Raw genomic sequence first — 15113 nt, 5'->3', positions numbered from 1 at the left:
GAGCTGAGCTAGGTAATGCACTCTTGTCCGAAGTAAGCATCTAATAAACTACTTGATTTTTCTGTGTTTTTGTCTAAATTTAGGTTGGTGACACGGTCTCTTTAAAAATTCCAAAGTTAAGCAATTCTGGGTGCAATATGGTATACTATGACAATATTATTATTGGTTTCAGCGTTTTAAATTAAATTTGAATCTCTTTTCGTTACCACATGTCTGTACACTTTACCCACAACCATAAAATCAGTCTGTATATGCAGTAAAGCGTGCTTGTTATACTCACTGTGAACCTAATGTCCCATGTACATTAAGCCTTAGGAATTAATCCTCTGCATTGTGTAAAAAGGCGGTTTGATCCTGTCTTCCCTGTTCCTCCCCTTCTTCCACAGTCCCCAATCCATCTCCTGATAGAACAGAGGCTAGGGGACAAGCTGCACATCCTCGGTTTGGTGTGTATTGATGGAGAGTTTTTTTTTTTTATCTTGAGAGAATGCATGTGATCAGCACAGGGCCAATCAGCACTATCCAGACAGAGGGTCAGGGGTGCTGCAGCCTTATAGGACAGTCAGAGCAGAATGAAGACTCATACAAGCTTTAACCAGACATTGATAGAAGTCACAAGACTGCTCTAACTGCTGATAAAGAAAGGTCTTTAGCAGTTTATATTTATTAAAACTATTGCATTTCCACGTTCTGTGTACTGTGGGAGACCAGATATAGTGAATGCAGGGTCCTGGGTATAGTAACACTTTAAAGATCAAGACAGGGTTGTGTTAGCCATTCAAAGGCCCAGGATAATTTCAGCATGTGCGCTAGGATCGGTCCCAAGGTTATACACACTGGAGTTTTTGATTTCTTTGACCTGTCTGAAGCCGCAAGGCTGGATTTCCATCTTATTGAGTGCTGTGGCAGGAGGCTTGGATACATTCACTTTCAGATGACATCATTCAAAATGTCAAATCCCCCTCCATCAGCGGTCGCTACACTGAATGATTTTTTTTTTCCCTGATGGAGGTGGTTAGCTCAGCTTTTTCTTCTTATCCATGCCCCGAGTGATAATGTTCCTTGTGTTTAGTTGTCACTGTTCAGATGGACTTAACGATCTTCCTTCTAAAATAGCCAGAACCATTTCCCATTATAAATGAGCAAATATTTCTTCCTTCTGATATAAAAGCAACATGTAATTTTCTTAAAACTCTATTTAAAATTAGAAATGTCTTAATGTGCAGTATGGATGCGTGACTCCAGCTGTTTCCTGCTGGTATATAATAATACAGAATGCATTATTGTAGTGTATAAAAATACATTATGTTATTGTAGTATTGCTAATGTGCACAGCTCTCTGGATTTCTTTCATTGGCACAATTATTAGCTGCTGGTTCTTTTGTACAGAGTCACATAGCAATAAAGCAAGCCTGAGAGTAGACAATGAATGACCAACCCTGCTCAGGAAATACATTTAGTGTCATTGTTTCTGGGCTAATCCATTTCATATCCAGACAGCCTTCGAACACCATTAGAGAACATTGACAATAGGAGGATTTACTTAGACTCTTCCCTGCTGAGAATTGTTCAGATAACCCAGTCCTAAAACTCATATAAAATGAATTTCCTTGTTATAATTGTAAAAAAGACAGATGTAAGAATTTCCCATATTTGCTCTCGTTCACACCATCGCGTTTTATCTGCGCTACAATGCAGGATTTCAGCATGCTGGAAATGCGTGAATTCTAATTTATGAAGCTGTTCATATCAGTGGGTTTTATTTTTGAAAAAAACCCTGCTTGCTTGCATCTTTTGTGCATTTTTGAAAAAAACTTTAACGTAACCAAAGTCAATGGCAGTCCATTATAAATGCAATGAAATGCAATATGCATTTTGGTGCGGTTGACAAGTCACATTTCCATATTTCCAACAAACGGAGACAAAATTCAAAGGAGACCGTAAATGATGAAAAGAAAACGCATTATATGATTAAAGGATAACACATGTATGTTGTATTTGGTTCAGTCATCCAATAGTCTTTTTCAACTAGATGCCGCGGCACCCTGGTAGAGAAAGGCTGTCACATGAGACCGAACTCTTGATCCCCAGCCCGGACTGTAAATCGGCACTTCGGGAGTTCTGTCAAGCAGTGAATGCAAAGTAAAAGCAGGGCAGAAGTGTCTTGCCAAGTGTGCGCTCTGCTCTCTGCCTCCCCTACAGTAAAGTACCCAAGTGAAAGTAAAGTACTGTTGATTTTTAAAAAGGCTATTTGTATGTGTGTGTATATATGTGTATATGCAGAGTGTGTGTGTGTGTGTGTGTGTGTGTGTGTGTGTGTGTTTTCTGCCCCGCAGCGAAAAAGAATTCCCTGGCCTTTTTTTTTTCGCAAAATTGCGCTCTACCGAAAATGTACTGCATTTGCCAATGCCTGTCTGCTAAAGAGCAGTGCATTTATCTGCGTGTCAGGAACATGTGCTATTTTGCACACATTCCGCGACACGCAGTCATTTGAACCAATATGTGGGGTGCGTCAAGACTAAAAATCAAGTGTGCCCTGACTGGAAAAGGGTTAAAGGGGTTGTAAAGGTATTTTTTTTTTTTTTTTTTTAAATAACAAACATGTTATACTTACCTTCACTGTGCAGCTCGTTCTGCACAGAGTGGCCCCGAACCTGGTCTTCTGGGGTCCCTCGGCGGCTGTTTCAGCTCCTCCCCGCAAGCATTTACCACCTTAATGCGAGCTCCCTCGCATGGTGGTGAGTGCTTGCGGGCGCGCTCCCGTGATACAGCCGGCGGCTATAGCCGCTCGCTGTATCACTCGGCCCCGCCCCCCGGCGCGCCGCGTCATCGGATGTGATTGACAGCAGCGCGAGCCAATGGCTGCGCTGCTTTCAATCCATCCACTGCAGCCAATCAGCGACCAGGCTGAGCTGCAATGAAGATGAAGAGGACGAGCAGCGAAGATTCGAGGCGTCAGGTAAGTCAAACGGGGGGGGCTGGGGGCGGCGGTACTGTCAAAAGTTTTTTCACCTTAATGCATAGAATGCATTAAGGTGAAAAAATTTTTACCTTTACAACCCCTTTAAACACTGATCTAATATTTGCCTATAAGGTAATTTCAATGTTCCATACTTTTGAACCAAGTTAACTACCAAGTTGCACATAAGTCACTGAGGCTCAGTGGGCTAAAGCTACAGTTTCCATTTAAAAAATGTTTTTTTTTAACCCTTTTGCTGCCAGGTTCGTACATGACGTCACAGCGGCTGGAGTGGAGGAAGAGGACACATGTCCGGCCCCCTCCCTTTCTTGCTGTGACCCGGAAAGTGATGTCTATAACGTCACTTTTGAGTCAGCCTCTCTGTGTCCCTGGCTAACATAGCTGGGAAGCAATGTTAGGCAATGCGATCTGTGATGTTAAAAAAAAAAAAAGTTACACCCAAGCATGCATATATAATTCCCCCCGCCCCACAATTTTTTTTTGAGGCCCCCTCTCCACCTACACAAATACCCATGTACGAACATAAACACACGCGACGGGGTGCCTATGTGTGAAAACGTTGATTGTATATACGTCACTGTGAGAGCAATAATTCCAGCAACAGACCACCTCCGTAACATTAAACTGATACCTATAGGGGGCTTTTGAAGCTTTGCCTATAGAAAATATAGGATACTGAAGTTTACCATTTCACAGGCGCACACAAATTTAAGGTTTGACATGTTCGGTATCTAGTTACTCGGTATAACCTCATCTTTTATATTTTACTAAAAAATTGGGTAGTATGGTGTGACATAAAAAACTGGAACTACCACTATTTTATTTTCTAGAGTGTCTTCTGGGCACAGTGAGCCGATGTAAACAAAGCACTCTGGTGATCTGTCAGGGAGGAAAAGTGAGAGATTGTGTTTCAGCTATGCTGAATCACAATCTCTTTTCCTCCAGTGAATCCACTCCCCCCACAGTAAGACCCCTTTCACACCAAGGGCTTTTTGCAGGCGCTATAGCGTTAAAAATAGCGCCTGCAATCCGCCCTCAAACAGCTGCAGCATTGTCGCCAGTATGAAAGCCCGAGGGCTTTCACACCAGAGCGCTGCGCTGGCAGGATGTCGGGAAAAGTTCTGTCAGCAGCTTCTTTAGAGCGGTGTGTTTACCGATCCTCCACCGCTGCTCCCCATTGAAATCAATGGGGCAACGCTGGAATACCGCCGGCAAAACGCCGCTATTGTGGCACATTGCGGGCGGTTTTAACCCTTTCTCGGCCGCTAGCGGGGGGTAAAAGCGGCCTAATCCGACGGTAAAACGCAGCTAAAAATAGCAGCGTTTTACCGCCGACGCTATGGGCGGCTCGTTGTGAAAGGGCCCTTAGAAACACCTCCCCAGGGAACACATTTAACCCCTTGATTGCACCCTAGTGTTAACCCCTTCCCATGCCAGGGCCATTTAGACAGTGATCAGTGCATTTTTATAGCATTGATAACTGTATTGGTGTCACTGGTCACCAAAAAGTGTCACTTGGGGTCAGATTTGTCCACCGCAATGTTGCAAAAATTGTTAAAAATTGCAGATCGCCGCCATTACTAGTAAAAATAAAAGACCCTAAATCAATCCTGTAGTTTGTAGACGCTATAACCTTTGCGCAAACCAATCAATATACGCTTATTGGGTTTTTTTTGTTTTTTTTTTACCAAAAATACATAGCAGAATACATATTGGCCTAAATTAATGAAGACAGTTTGTGTTTTTACTTTTTTTTTTTTTTTTTTGGGATATGTATTATAGCAGAAAGTAAAACGTTTTGGTTTTGTTTTGCAAAATTGTCGGTCTTTTTTTGTTTATAGCGCAAAAAAATAAAAACCGTAGAGGTGATCAAATACCACCAAAAGAAAGCTCTATGTATCGGAAAAGGACATCGATTGTATTTGGGTACAGAATCACATGACCGCGCAATTGTCAGAGCGACGCAGTGCCGTATCCCAAAAATGGCCTGGTCAGGAAGTGGGTAAAACCTTCCTGGGCTGAAGTGGTTAAGTGGTTAATTGGGCTTGAAAACTGTGCACCTGCCTGTGACTTATATGGAGAATGTATTTGTAGGCAGTTAATGTATAATCAGTCTATGGCATTTTGGACAATGACCATTGGTCGGCTTTTCTTTGCCTTTTGAAATCCTTATCGATGTCAAAGATGCTATCTTGCCTAAGGCCCTATGTGGTCTAAATCAGTTTCTGCTTTAATTAAACCCTCACAAATGATTTTATGTTTTTTTGGGAGGGGAAATCAGAATAACAAACTTGACCTTGTGCAAGCACCCTCAATATGGTTGCTTTGTTGCTATGTTGTTGTATGTCAGCCATGCCACTACAGAAAGGTTGCAAAATGTGCACACCTCTGGATAGTTGTTCCAAATTAAACCCCCTCTGATGTTCCTTGTTTGATGGGCCTACATGCACCATTTATGCTGGCTGTATATGGATCGATATTCAGCGGTTCACCAAGGACTGACCTAATTTTGATCCATGTATTGACAAGGAGGTTTTACAGAAGTTGATCTACCGATCAATTTAAGTGCAACCGCCACTTTGGATTTTCCCCGCTCGATCTATAGCCGGCAGCGCTGATCTTTGTACAGTATAGTGATGGCAGGGAAGTCTCCCTTCTGTCTGAATATTATAGCTTAGCTGGGGAAGATGTCCCCTATTCACCTCAAGTGTGTCGATGGGGAATCCAGTCATTTTTTTTTTTTTTTTTTTTTTCATTCAACCTTCTTACCAAGAAAAACTGTTCTACCCTGATAATGTTTACCCGGCATGTCATTAGCTTTTTTTTTTTTTTTTTTTTTTTTTTTTAATCCTAGCTTATTACAGGGCATCCAGAAAGTATTCAGTGCTTCAGTTTTTCCACATTTTGTTATGTTACAGCCTTATTCCAAAATGGATTAAATTCATTATTTTCCTCAAAATTCTACAAACAATACCCTATAAGGACAATGTGAAATAAGTTTGTTTGAAATCTTTGTAAATTTATTTAAAAAAATCACATGCACATAAGTATTTACAGCCTTTGCCATGACACTCAAAACTTAGTTTGGGTGCATCCTGTTTCCACTGATCATCCTTGAGATGTTTCTACAGCTTGGTTGGAGTCCACCTGTGGTAAATACAGTTGATTGGATATGATTTGGAATCACCTGTCTATATATGGTCCCACAGTTAACAGTGCATGTCAGAGCACAAACCAAGCCATGAAGTCCAAGGAATTGTCTGTAGACCTCTGAGACAGGATTGTATCAGGGTACAGAAAATTTTCTGCAGCATTGAAGGTCCCAATGAGCACAGTGGCCTCCATCATCCATAAATGGAATAGGTTTGGAACCACCAGGACTCTTCCTAAAGCAGGCCACCCGGCCAAACTGAGCAATCGGGAGACAAAGTTGCAGCATTTCTCTATGGGGACAGGAGAAACTTCCAGAAACACAACCATCTCTGCAGCACTCCACCAGTAAGACCTGTATGGTAGAGTGGCCAAACAGGAGCCGCCACTTAGGAAAAAAGGCCCATGACAGCCCGCCTGGAGTTTGCCAAAATGCACCTAAGGGATTCTCAGACCATGAGAAACAAAATTCTCTGGTCTGATGAAACAAAGATTGAACTCTTTGGCCCTAATGGCAAGCGTCATGTCTGGAGGAAACCAGGCACCGCTCATCACCTGGCCAATGCCATCACTACAGTGAAGCATGATGGTGGTAGCATCATGCTGTGGGGATGTTTTTCAGAGACAGGAACTGGGAGACTGGTCAAGATCGAGGGAAACATGAATGCAGCAGTGTATAAAGACATCCTTGATGAAAACCTGCTCCAGAGCACTCTGGACCTCAGACTGGGACAAAGGTTCATCTTCTAACAGGACAACAGCCCTAAGCACACAGCCAAGATATACAATTACAAACAGTAGGCTGACACTCAATTGCAACAAGGAAAACAATGAAAATAGAAAAAGAGACACGGCGCCAATTAAAAAAATTATGATGATCTACCGCACCAAAAATTTGTAAAAACTAATAAAGCATGACATAATAAAAAAGAGCGCAAATAGACAGAGTCACCCAATACAACGTGAACATATAATGTATTATAAAAACAAGTGAACCATAAACTTGGTGTCTGCAAAGTTCAGCAAAATTAAAAATTATGGATAAAAAACAAAATAGTGATTCAAATCTTCTATATATGCTTTCTCCAACACCGTGCCTCCTAAAGTGCAGTGTGCTTTAAATCTTGAAGAAACAAAAGTTCTTCACCCGAAGTGACATATAAATGTGCTCACCAGATATCTTTATCCACAGAATGACCACCAAGTATGTAATAAGGGGGATCCTTCCTCCTTTGGCTGTAGTCTTCCAAACCACATGCAGCTCCACTCAGCTGTTTCCAGAGTTAATCAGACTTCAATCCAATCATGAATGGTAAGTGGTACATTCCTCAATTTGTTACACTCTTAGGTGTATATCCACAGCTCAGTTTTCATTAGTCTGTGCAGTTAAGTTCCCCCATAAATGAGCCACAGAAAGGCAATAATAGTGTAAGACTGTCTTTTATAAAAAGCTCTTGCATGCATATATCAAAAACACAGCAGATAGCAGCACAGCTGGAGGACGAGGCAGAGGCCGGTCCGTCACTTCGGAATGTGATGCAGGAAGCGCAGCGTGCGTCTCAGCTGAAGGTGGAAGCGAGGAGCTTCTGAATCATGCGTGTCAAGTCTCAATTTCGATGCATTTCGCGCTTAGGCGCACGTCATCAGGAAAATGGCTCCTCGCTTCCACCTTCAGCTGAGGATGCACGGTGTTGGAGAAAGTGTATATATAGAAGATTTGAATCACCATTTTGTTTTTTATCCATAATTTTTTAACTTTGCTGGACTTTGCGGGCATCAAGTTTATGGTTCACTTGTTATAATACATTATATATTCACGTTGTATTGGGTGACTGTCTATTAGTGCCCTTTTTTTTTTATTTCACACAGCCAAGATAACAAAGGAGTGGCTACGGGACAACTCTGTCAATGTCCTTGAGTGGCCCAGCCAGAGCCCTGACTTGAACCTGATTGAGCTCTGGACAGATCTGAAAATGACTGTGCACCGACACTCCCCATCCAACCTGAGATTGAGCGGTCCTGCAAAGAAGAATGGGAGAAAGTGCCCAAAAATAGGTGTACCAATAATGTAAATAAATGAAACCCAAAAAGAATTTAATGCAAAATAGTGATGTTGTACTTGTATATTCCAGACACAAGGAAAATCTAAAAATAACTACTTAAAAAGTGCGCAAAATGAATATATTAATAACTATTAATTATAATATAATATAACTATTAATAATAATAGTAAGGTATATATAATCATAACTCATAATAAAATACTTCATACACAATTTACATCAAAATATGTGGTGAAGTGTTTTTTACAGAATATAGAATTAAAACTTGTGCGTAAGAGTAAACTTCAAAAAACATATATTCAAGATCACTTGTGAGATATTGAAATCAAGTGACAATCCACATCCAAAAGTCCTAACCACCTTCAAATCAAGTGTGCCAGTTCCCTTACCAAATGGTAATGATCTCCAAATTATAAGAAATCAACAGCACAGAAACCATCCAATCAAAGTCCACCAAACCAAATACGGCAGACTCCAGAGTCTGCAGGGTCCACCACTGGTTATCCAATGGCCACTCCTCAGAATAGGGATAAATGGAGGAAAGTGCAAAGGACTATAGCGAAGTATTGATTAAAACCACATATTTATTAAAAGCAAATATACACACAAATTTAAAAGCATCTCATAGGCAAAAAAAAACACATCAGAGAACATCAGGTGTATAACATCATGAGCCATTGGCCTCGCTCTACATGTGTTTCTTCTTGATAGCGGACGTCTTCAGACGATATCCACCTTAGGGGGATAGTCATATTTCTTCCCTATGTTCGTTTGATCTGTACAATGGCTGTCTTCAGGTGATATCCCCTGAAAACAAAAAACAAGAAAATTAGCACAACCACGTCTAAAGACTTGTAAGCTGCACCATATAAATGTTTTTGTTCATGCATTTAGATGCTTGAAATCCTTCTGTCAGAGCCAGAGCTCACCCTGCTACTTCCTTCCAGCAGTGATTCAGTCTTCTAATTATTATTATTATTATAATACAGAAATGATATAGCACCAAGAGTTTACACAATGCTTTACAACATAAGTATCTAATGTAAACATAGAGGAGGTGAACTAAGCTGCTAAGTTAATGACTTGAAGGAATTTCGTGCTTTTGCTGTTAATTTTAGGAGTGATTTGCTCCACAGTGCTTATAGCCACAAAAGTCAGTGAGGGTTTATTTTAACAATCATCTACAGCTATGTCCAGTCTATGGGGTCACTGTAACAAGTTAACGGGGAAGAAAGGCCAAAGCAATTTTGACTATACTTCTGTGGGTCACAAAAATACACTTAGTTCTTCACCCCTTTAAAACAGATTTAGACAGCTGATCACTGTTGGCTGACATCACAGAGCAGATCCAGACTCTGAATGGATCCTGACTTCTTTGTCAGGGTCCACCCAGATGCCTAAGCAGAATCTGGCTCTGGCTCTGGCTCTCAATGCGTTGCTGAGAGCCTGAACCAGCTGCTCTGCCCCCTGCACAGCCCAGCGCGCTCCAGTGAGGGCTGCTGGGGCAGAGCACAGAGCCGGTGACTGACAGTCGCCACTCTCTGATCACGGAAGGCAGAGAACTGTGAGATCAGCAGTCTTTGTTTGCACTGTTTTTGGTCTTAGAGACGCGGGGAAAAGATGTAGATCAGATCGATATTGAATCCCCTTAGGTGGATATGCATGTTTGTTTTTTGAAAACCCGCACTTCCCTTTTAAGTGCCTGAAAGACACTGCATTAATTCTATTTTCATCTTTCAAATAGCTGACTTTTTAGCTATGTAGGTTTTGTAGGAGTAGCGGCATTTCTCCAATGCAATTAAATTAGTCCTGGATGTGTCTTTTGAGAGCCACATACACAATTCCTTCATTTGTGGTATAATATGTATGCTTAGCCAGGTGTGTTTAAGCTTCTGCCTTAGGGAGGAATATGTAAGCGCATTTTCACTAAGGCTGCATATGCAGAGTGTATTCTTCTCTTTTGCTTAGCGTTTTACCAGTCCTGCATATTGGGAACTGTAATTGAAAACACATGTAGTGTAAATCCCCTTTGTAAGAAACCTGTCAAAAATGAATGTGTATTGGGAGTGCCTGAGCACATCTATATGGCTCATTTCCACCTCTCTATCTTGCTTCAAATGGTATTTTTTTGTTTCATTTTGCGTACTTTTGTTCCTCCATTTTCATGCTTCATTGTCTTGAGTTGTACTGACCCCCATTGGGGTTAAAGGCGGTTTCAGATCCTTTTCAGGTTCTGTCTTTCGGGCCCCAGCTGTAATAAAATGGCTCCTCTTGCCTGCTTGGTATGACCGGTTTACTTAATTCAAACTGACAGGCATTCTTTATTGTGAGAGCTTTGGAAACATTTGACAAGTTTACCGGTTCCGAGCTTTGACACCAAACTCCAAAAGAATATCAACACTTCTGCAGGTATTTTCTGCTTGCATACAGTTTATAATTGTGTTCAGAATACTGTGAGCAATTAATGAACTGACAGAGTATGTTAGTAAATTTTTGCTAGACAATAAATATTCTCACGTTTTTAGGAATTGGAAGAAGGGATATTTGCAAATTCTTTCCCACACATATGCACATGCGTTCTTGCATTCAAGCGCTTTAGGTGTGTATGTGACAGGCAATCATTTTTGGTGCTGTTCTTGTCACAGCACCCCAGAGAGCAGTAGGCGATTGATTTGATTATCCTAGATCAGCTGTAGTGCAACTATACCCTAAAGTGTTGTGAAACTCCCCTTTACAAAAAAAATCTCAATAAGATTCAGTAATTAATCCCTGCAAATGTATAGAATCCTTAGGCCATTTCAGCCAAAGAAGCTGTCATCTTGGCCTCTGATCTTAAACTGCCATGATGCTGTACATGTGATCAGTTATGACACCCGGTCATGGTTTGACACTTTGGTTGAGAGCACAACCATTGTGATTGTTGCATTTCTGATATGTGCTGGGAATGTAACAGTTTTTTAAACTGTTAAGGGCTCGTCCACACCATACGTGCATGAAAACTGATGGGTACCGATGGGAAAACTCTGCATATTTCACTTGCAGAGACATCAGTTTCATACCAGTGTTCCTCAGTTTTCATACATGTAGACATCACTTTTCATGCGCCCCAGTTATGTGCCCTTTTCAAACCAATGTTGATGTCATGTTCAGGTTTTTTTTTTTTTTTTTTTTTTTTCTGTGCACACACGTTGCACATTCCTGTGCAGAAAAAAAATCTGCATGGTGTAGTGTGAACAGGGCACACAGAAAACCATTGTTTTTTGTAAGCCCTTGTAAGCCCTTGCAGAACGCCTGCAGAAAAACTGACATCTGTGCACCATGGTGTGAACGAGGCCTTAATCAGTTACGCTTTAATTTATAGCATTTTTTTTTTTTTTTTTTTTTTTTTTGTGAACACCTGCCTTAGGCTCAGCTCACACCTAAAACGGCCGCAGATCGCACAGGAACGCTGTGCGTCCCTGTTCTCTGTTTCAGGGATGAATCTTTGCCTGAATTCGGCCCTGAAACCAAGCCAAAGACACACAGCGTTTCTGTGCAAGTCGCTCTGCAGGCGCCCCGGAGATATGTCTATCGGCTCCATAGAGGACCGGTCACAATCTCCTGCTATGCGAATTGGATGCGGAGAAACTCACATCCAATTCGCATTGGTGTGAACCCAGCCTAAAACTTTTTTTTTTACAGTACTATATTAAAACTTTCACAAGCACATTATAAATGTATGCAAATGTCCAGAGTTTTCTTTTGTCATGGTTAGGGTGACCAAAAAATATTTTCTTTTTTTTTTTTTTTTTTTTTTTTTTTATCTTTCTCAACTTTCTAGGCATACATTGATGCTTTCTACTTTTTCTGTGTGATAATAGTATAGTAATAGTTCACCAGATGCTCTAGCACCTCTTATCTCTTTTGAAGCTAATCTATGTCCTAGTCTTAATCCTACACACACACGTGTAAGCATGTGTTTGCAACAATCCAGAGTTTATCTCAATATCCTATCTCCATATCTGAAGACCGGAGCTCTTCACTTAACACCTGTTAGTTGCAGTAAGTCTCATGTGGAAGAGAGCAGTTTGTGGCCGCCATTTCATTACATTTGTTCATCTGACTTTATTAAGAGTAGATGAAGAGAACAGTGGTGGTCACTTATATAACAGGGTCGTGCTTGTTTGAGACGCACATGACAGCATGATGGATAACAGGGGCATAACAGCTGTTACTAAATGATCAGTAGTAGCTGCGAGGAAATGAAATCTATTATTTGAATCTTCACAGCTTGATGCTTCTGAGTTATTGTTGAAACAGCGGTTGGTCAGGTAGCACGACAGCAGAAAGCAGTTTAGGACATGAAGTCTTCATCCGATCTTATTATATGCTTCAGCAGCTGTTAAGACACTAACCCTCCCACCTCTCCCTTCGTCTCAGGAATTGGTTTAAGTCCGGCTGCTTTTATCATCTTTATGCAGGCCGTTTCAAGAATTTCTCACAGCTAATCCACTAACAATCCAATCCACAGAATAAAATCCCTAGAATAATTTGGAGGATTTCAACTGACTTTTAAGTCTCTCCTTTGTTTTCTCGAAGCAAAATAGGACTTAGTTTCGCAATCATCTTATTCTTTTTACTTTTTTTTGTTGGTGCTCTTGTGGTGACTTTGATGGTTGTCACTGAAACAGATTAAACTGAAAATCCGTACATAAATATGTTTTTGAATTCCATTTCTAATAATGTATTGATATGAGGCTGAGTAGTGTAAACTGTCTCCCAAAAGGGCTTCTAGTGACAGTCTTTGTGAACACTGTCATCATAAAGGGACAAAAAGCCTAATAATTTACTTCTTATGTGGTGATGCAAGGAATACATTAACATACATAAACTCTAGATGAACAGAGAATTCTTCACACAGGTGATCTGTCATTTTTTTTATTTCTTTTTTTTTAACAAGAGAGAACATTCTAGCTCAGTTTGCAAGATAGTTAAAGCACAATAGATCCTTCCCAGTAGGTTCTTTTTTGTTTTTGCATTGGAAGGAAAGCATTGAATCAGGCCCCAACCGCTACAACCCTGACAGACAGACATTACCAAAAGCCTCACAAAACAGAGCCGTGCTCTTGAGCGTCTGTGGCGAAAGACAAAGTCACAGCAAGATTTCAGCCAATATAAATTGGCCCTCCAAAAATACCAATCCTGTCTCCACGCTGCCAAACAGACTTACTTTATCACTCTAGTTAACACTCTCTCACGCAGTCCCCGTCAACTCTTTTCTACCTTTTAATGCTCTACTTCATCCGCCACTACCTCCACCCACTAACGTACTTAATGCCCAGGAGATTGCTAATTACTTCAAAAATAAGATTGAGACAATTTGTCTCGAGATCTCCTCCACTCTACCGATATCTCCCTCACTTTACACTCTTTGTCCTCCTGTACAATCAAAACTCTTGTTTAACCCAACTACTACAGAGGAAGTCAATAAACTTTTTTCTAACGCCCACCTAACCACCTGCCCGCTGGACCCTGTTCCTTCTCAAATACTACGGTCACCCTCTGACTCTTTAACTCATATCTTCAACCTCTCCCTCTCTATTGGCATCTTCCCCAGCCTTCTGAAACATGCACTATTCACCCCCATACCAAAAAAGGCCTCACTGGACACCACCAATCTTAACAACCTAAGACCCATCACCTTACTCCCTTTTGCCTCCAAACTCCTTGAACGTTTAATCTACAACCGACTGAGCGACCATCTCATCGAGAATAACCTTCTTGATCCCCTTTAGTCTGGATTTCATCCACAGCACTCCACAGAAACTGCTCTCCTAAAACTCACTAACGACTTACTAACAACTAAAACCAATGGCCATTATTCCGTACTCTTACTCTTGGACCTCTCCCAGCTGCCTTTGATACAGTTGATCACCCCTGCCTCCTCAAAAAACTCAATTTGCTTGGTATCCATGACTGTGCTCTCCTTTGGTTGGAATCTTACCTATCTCATCGCATCTTCAGTGTCACTTAAAACTCTACTTCCTCCTCTCCAACACCTCTTACCGTTGGGGTCCCCTAAGGTTCTGTCCTGGGACCTCTACTATTCTCAAACTACACATCCTGCCGATGACACCCAAATCTATCTCTCTACCCTTCATCTCACACCATCAGTCTCCTCACACATCACTGATTTACTAGCAGACATATCAGCCTGGATGTCACACCACTTCCTCAAACTGAATCTATCTAAAACCGAGCTCATAATATTTCCTCCCCCACGTGCCCCTTCCCCTGACTTCTCTGTCAAGATCAATGGCACAACTATCAGTACATCCCCACATGCCAGGGTGCTAGGGATAACCCTAGACTCTGAACTGTCCTTTCAGGCCCACATCCAATCCCTGTCCAAATCATGCCGCCTTAGCCTCTGCAGCATCTCTAGAATATGCCCCTTTTGTGAACCAATGACACCACCAAGCTTCTAATTCACTCCCTGGTCATCTCTTGCCTGGACTACTGCAACTCACTCCTCATTGGTCTACCTTTTACATACACTATCCCCCCTTCAGTCCATAGTGAATGATGCTGCTAGACGCTTCCACTTTTCAAACTGTTCAGTGTCCTCCACCCCTCTCTGCCATTCCCTGCACTGGCTTCCACTCACCCAAGGAATAAAATTCAAAGTACTAACAATAATTTACAAACCCGTCCACAATTCTGCCCCCAGCTACATCACTAGCCTAGTCTCAAAATACCAACCAAGCCTCTCTCTTTGGTCCTCCCAAGACCTCCTGCTCCCTTGTCACCTCCTCCCATGCTCGCCGACAGGATTTCTCCAGAGCTTTTCCCATCCTTTGCCCCAATCTGTCCGACTGTCCCCTAGCCATCTATCCATCTTTAGACGATCTTTGAAAACCCTTCTCTTTAAAGAAGCTTAT

Source organism: Aquarana catesbeiana, linkage group LG03 (genome assembly GCF_042186555.1).
Source record: "Aquarana catesbeiana isolate 2022-GZ linkage group LG03, ASM4218655v1, whole genome shotgun sequence".
In the NCBI taxonomy this organism is placed as follows: domain Eukaryota; kingdom Metazoa; phylum Chordata; class Amphibia; order Anura; family Ranidae; genus Aquarana; species Aquarana catesbeiana.
The sequence above is the reverse complement of the archived record's forward strand: the minus strand, read 5'-3'. Positions refer to the sequence as shown.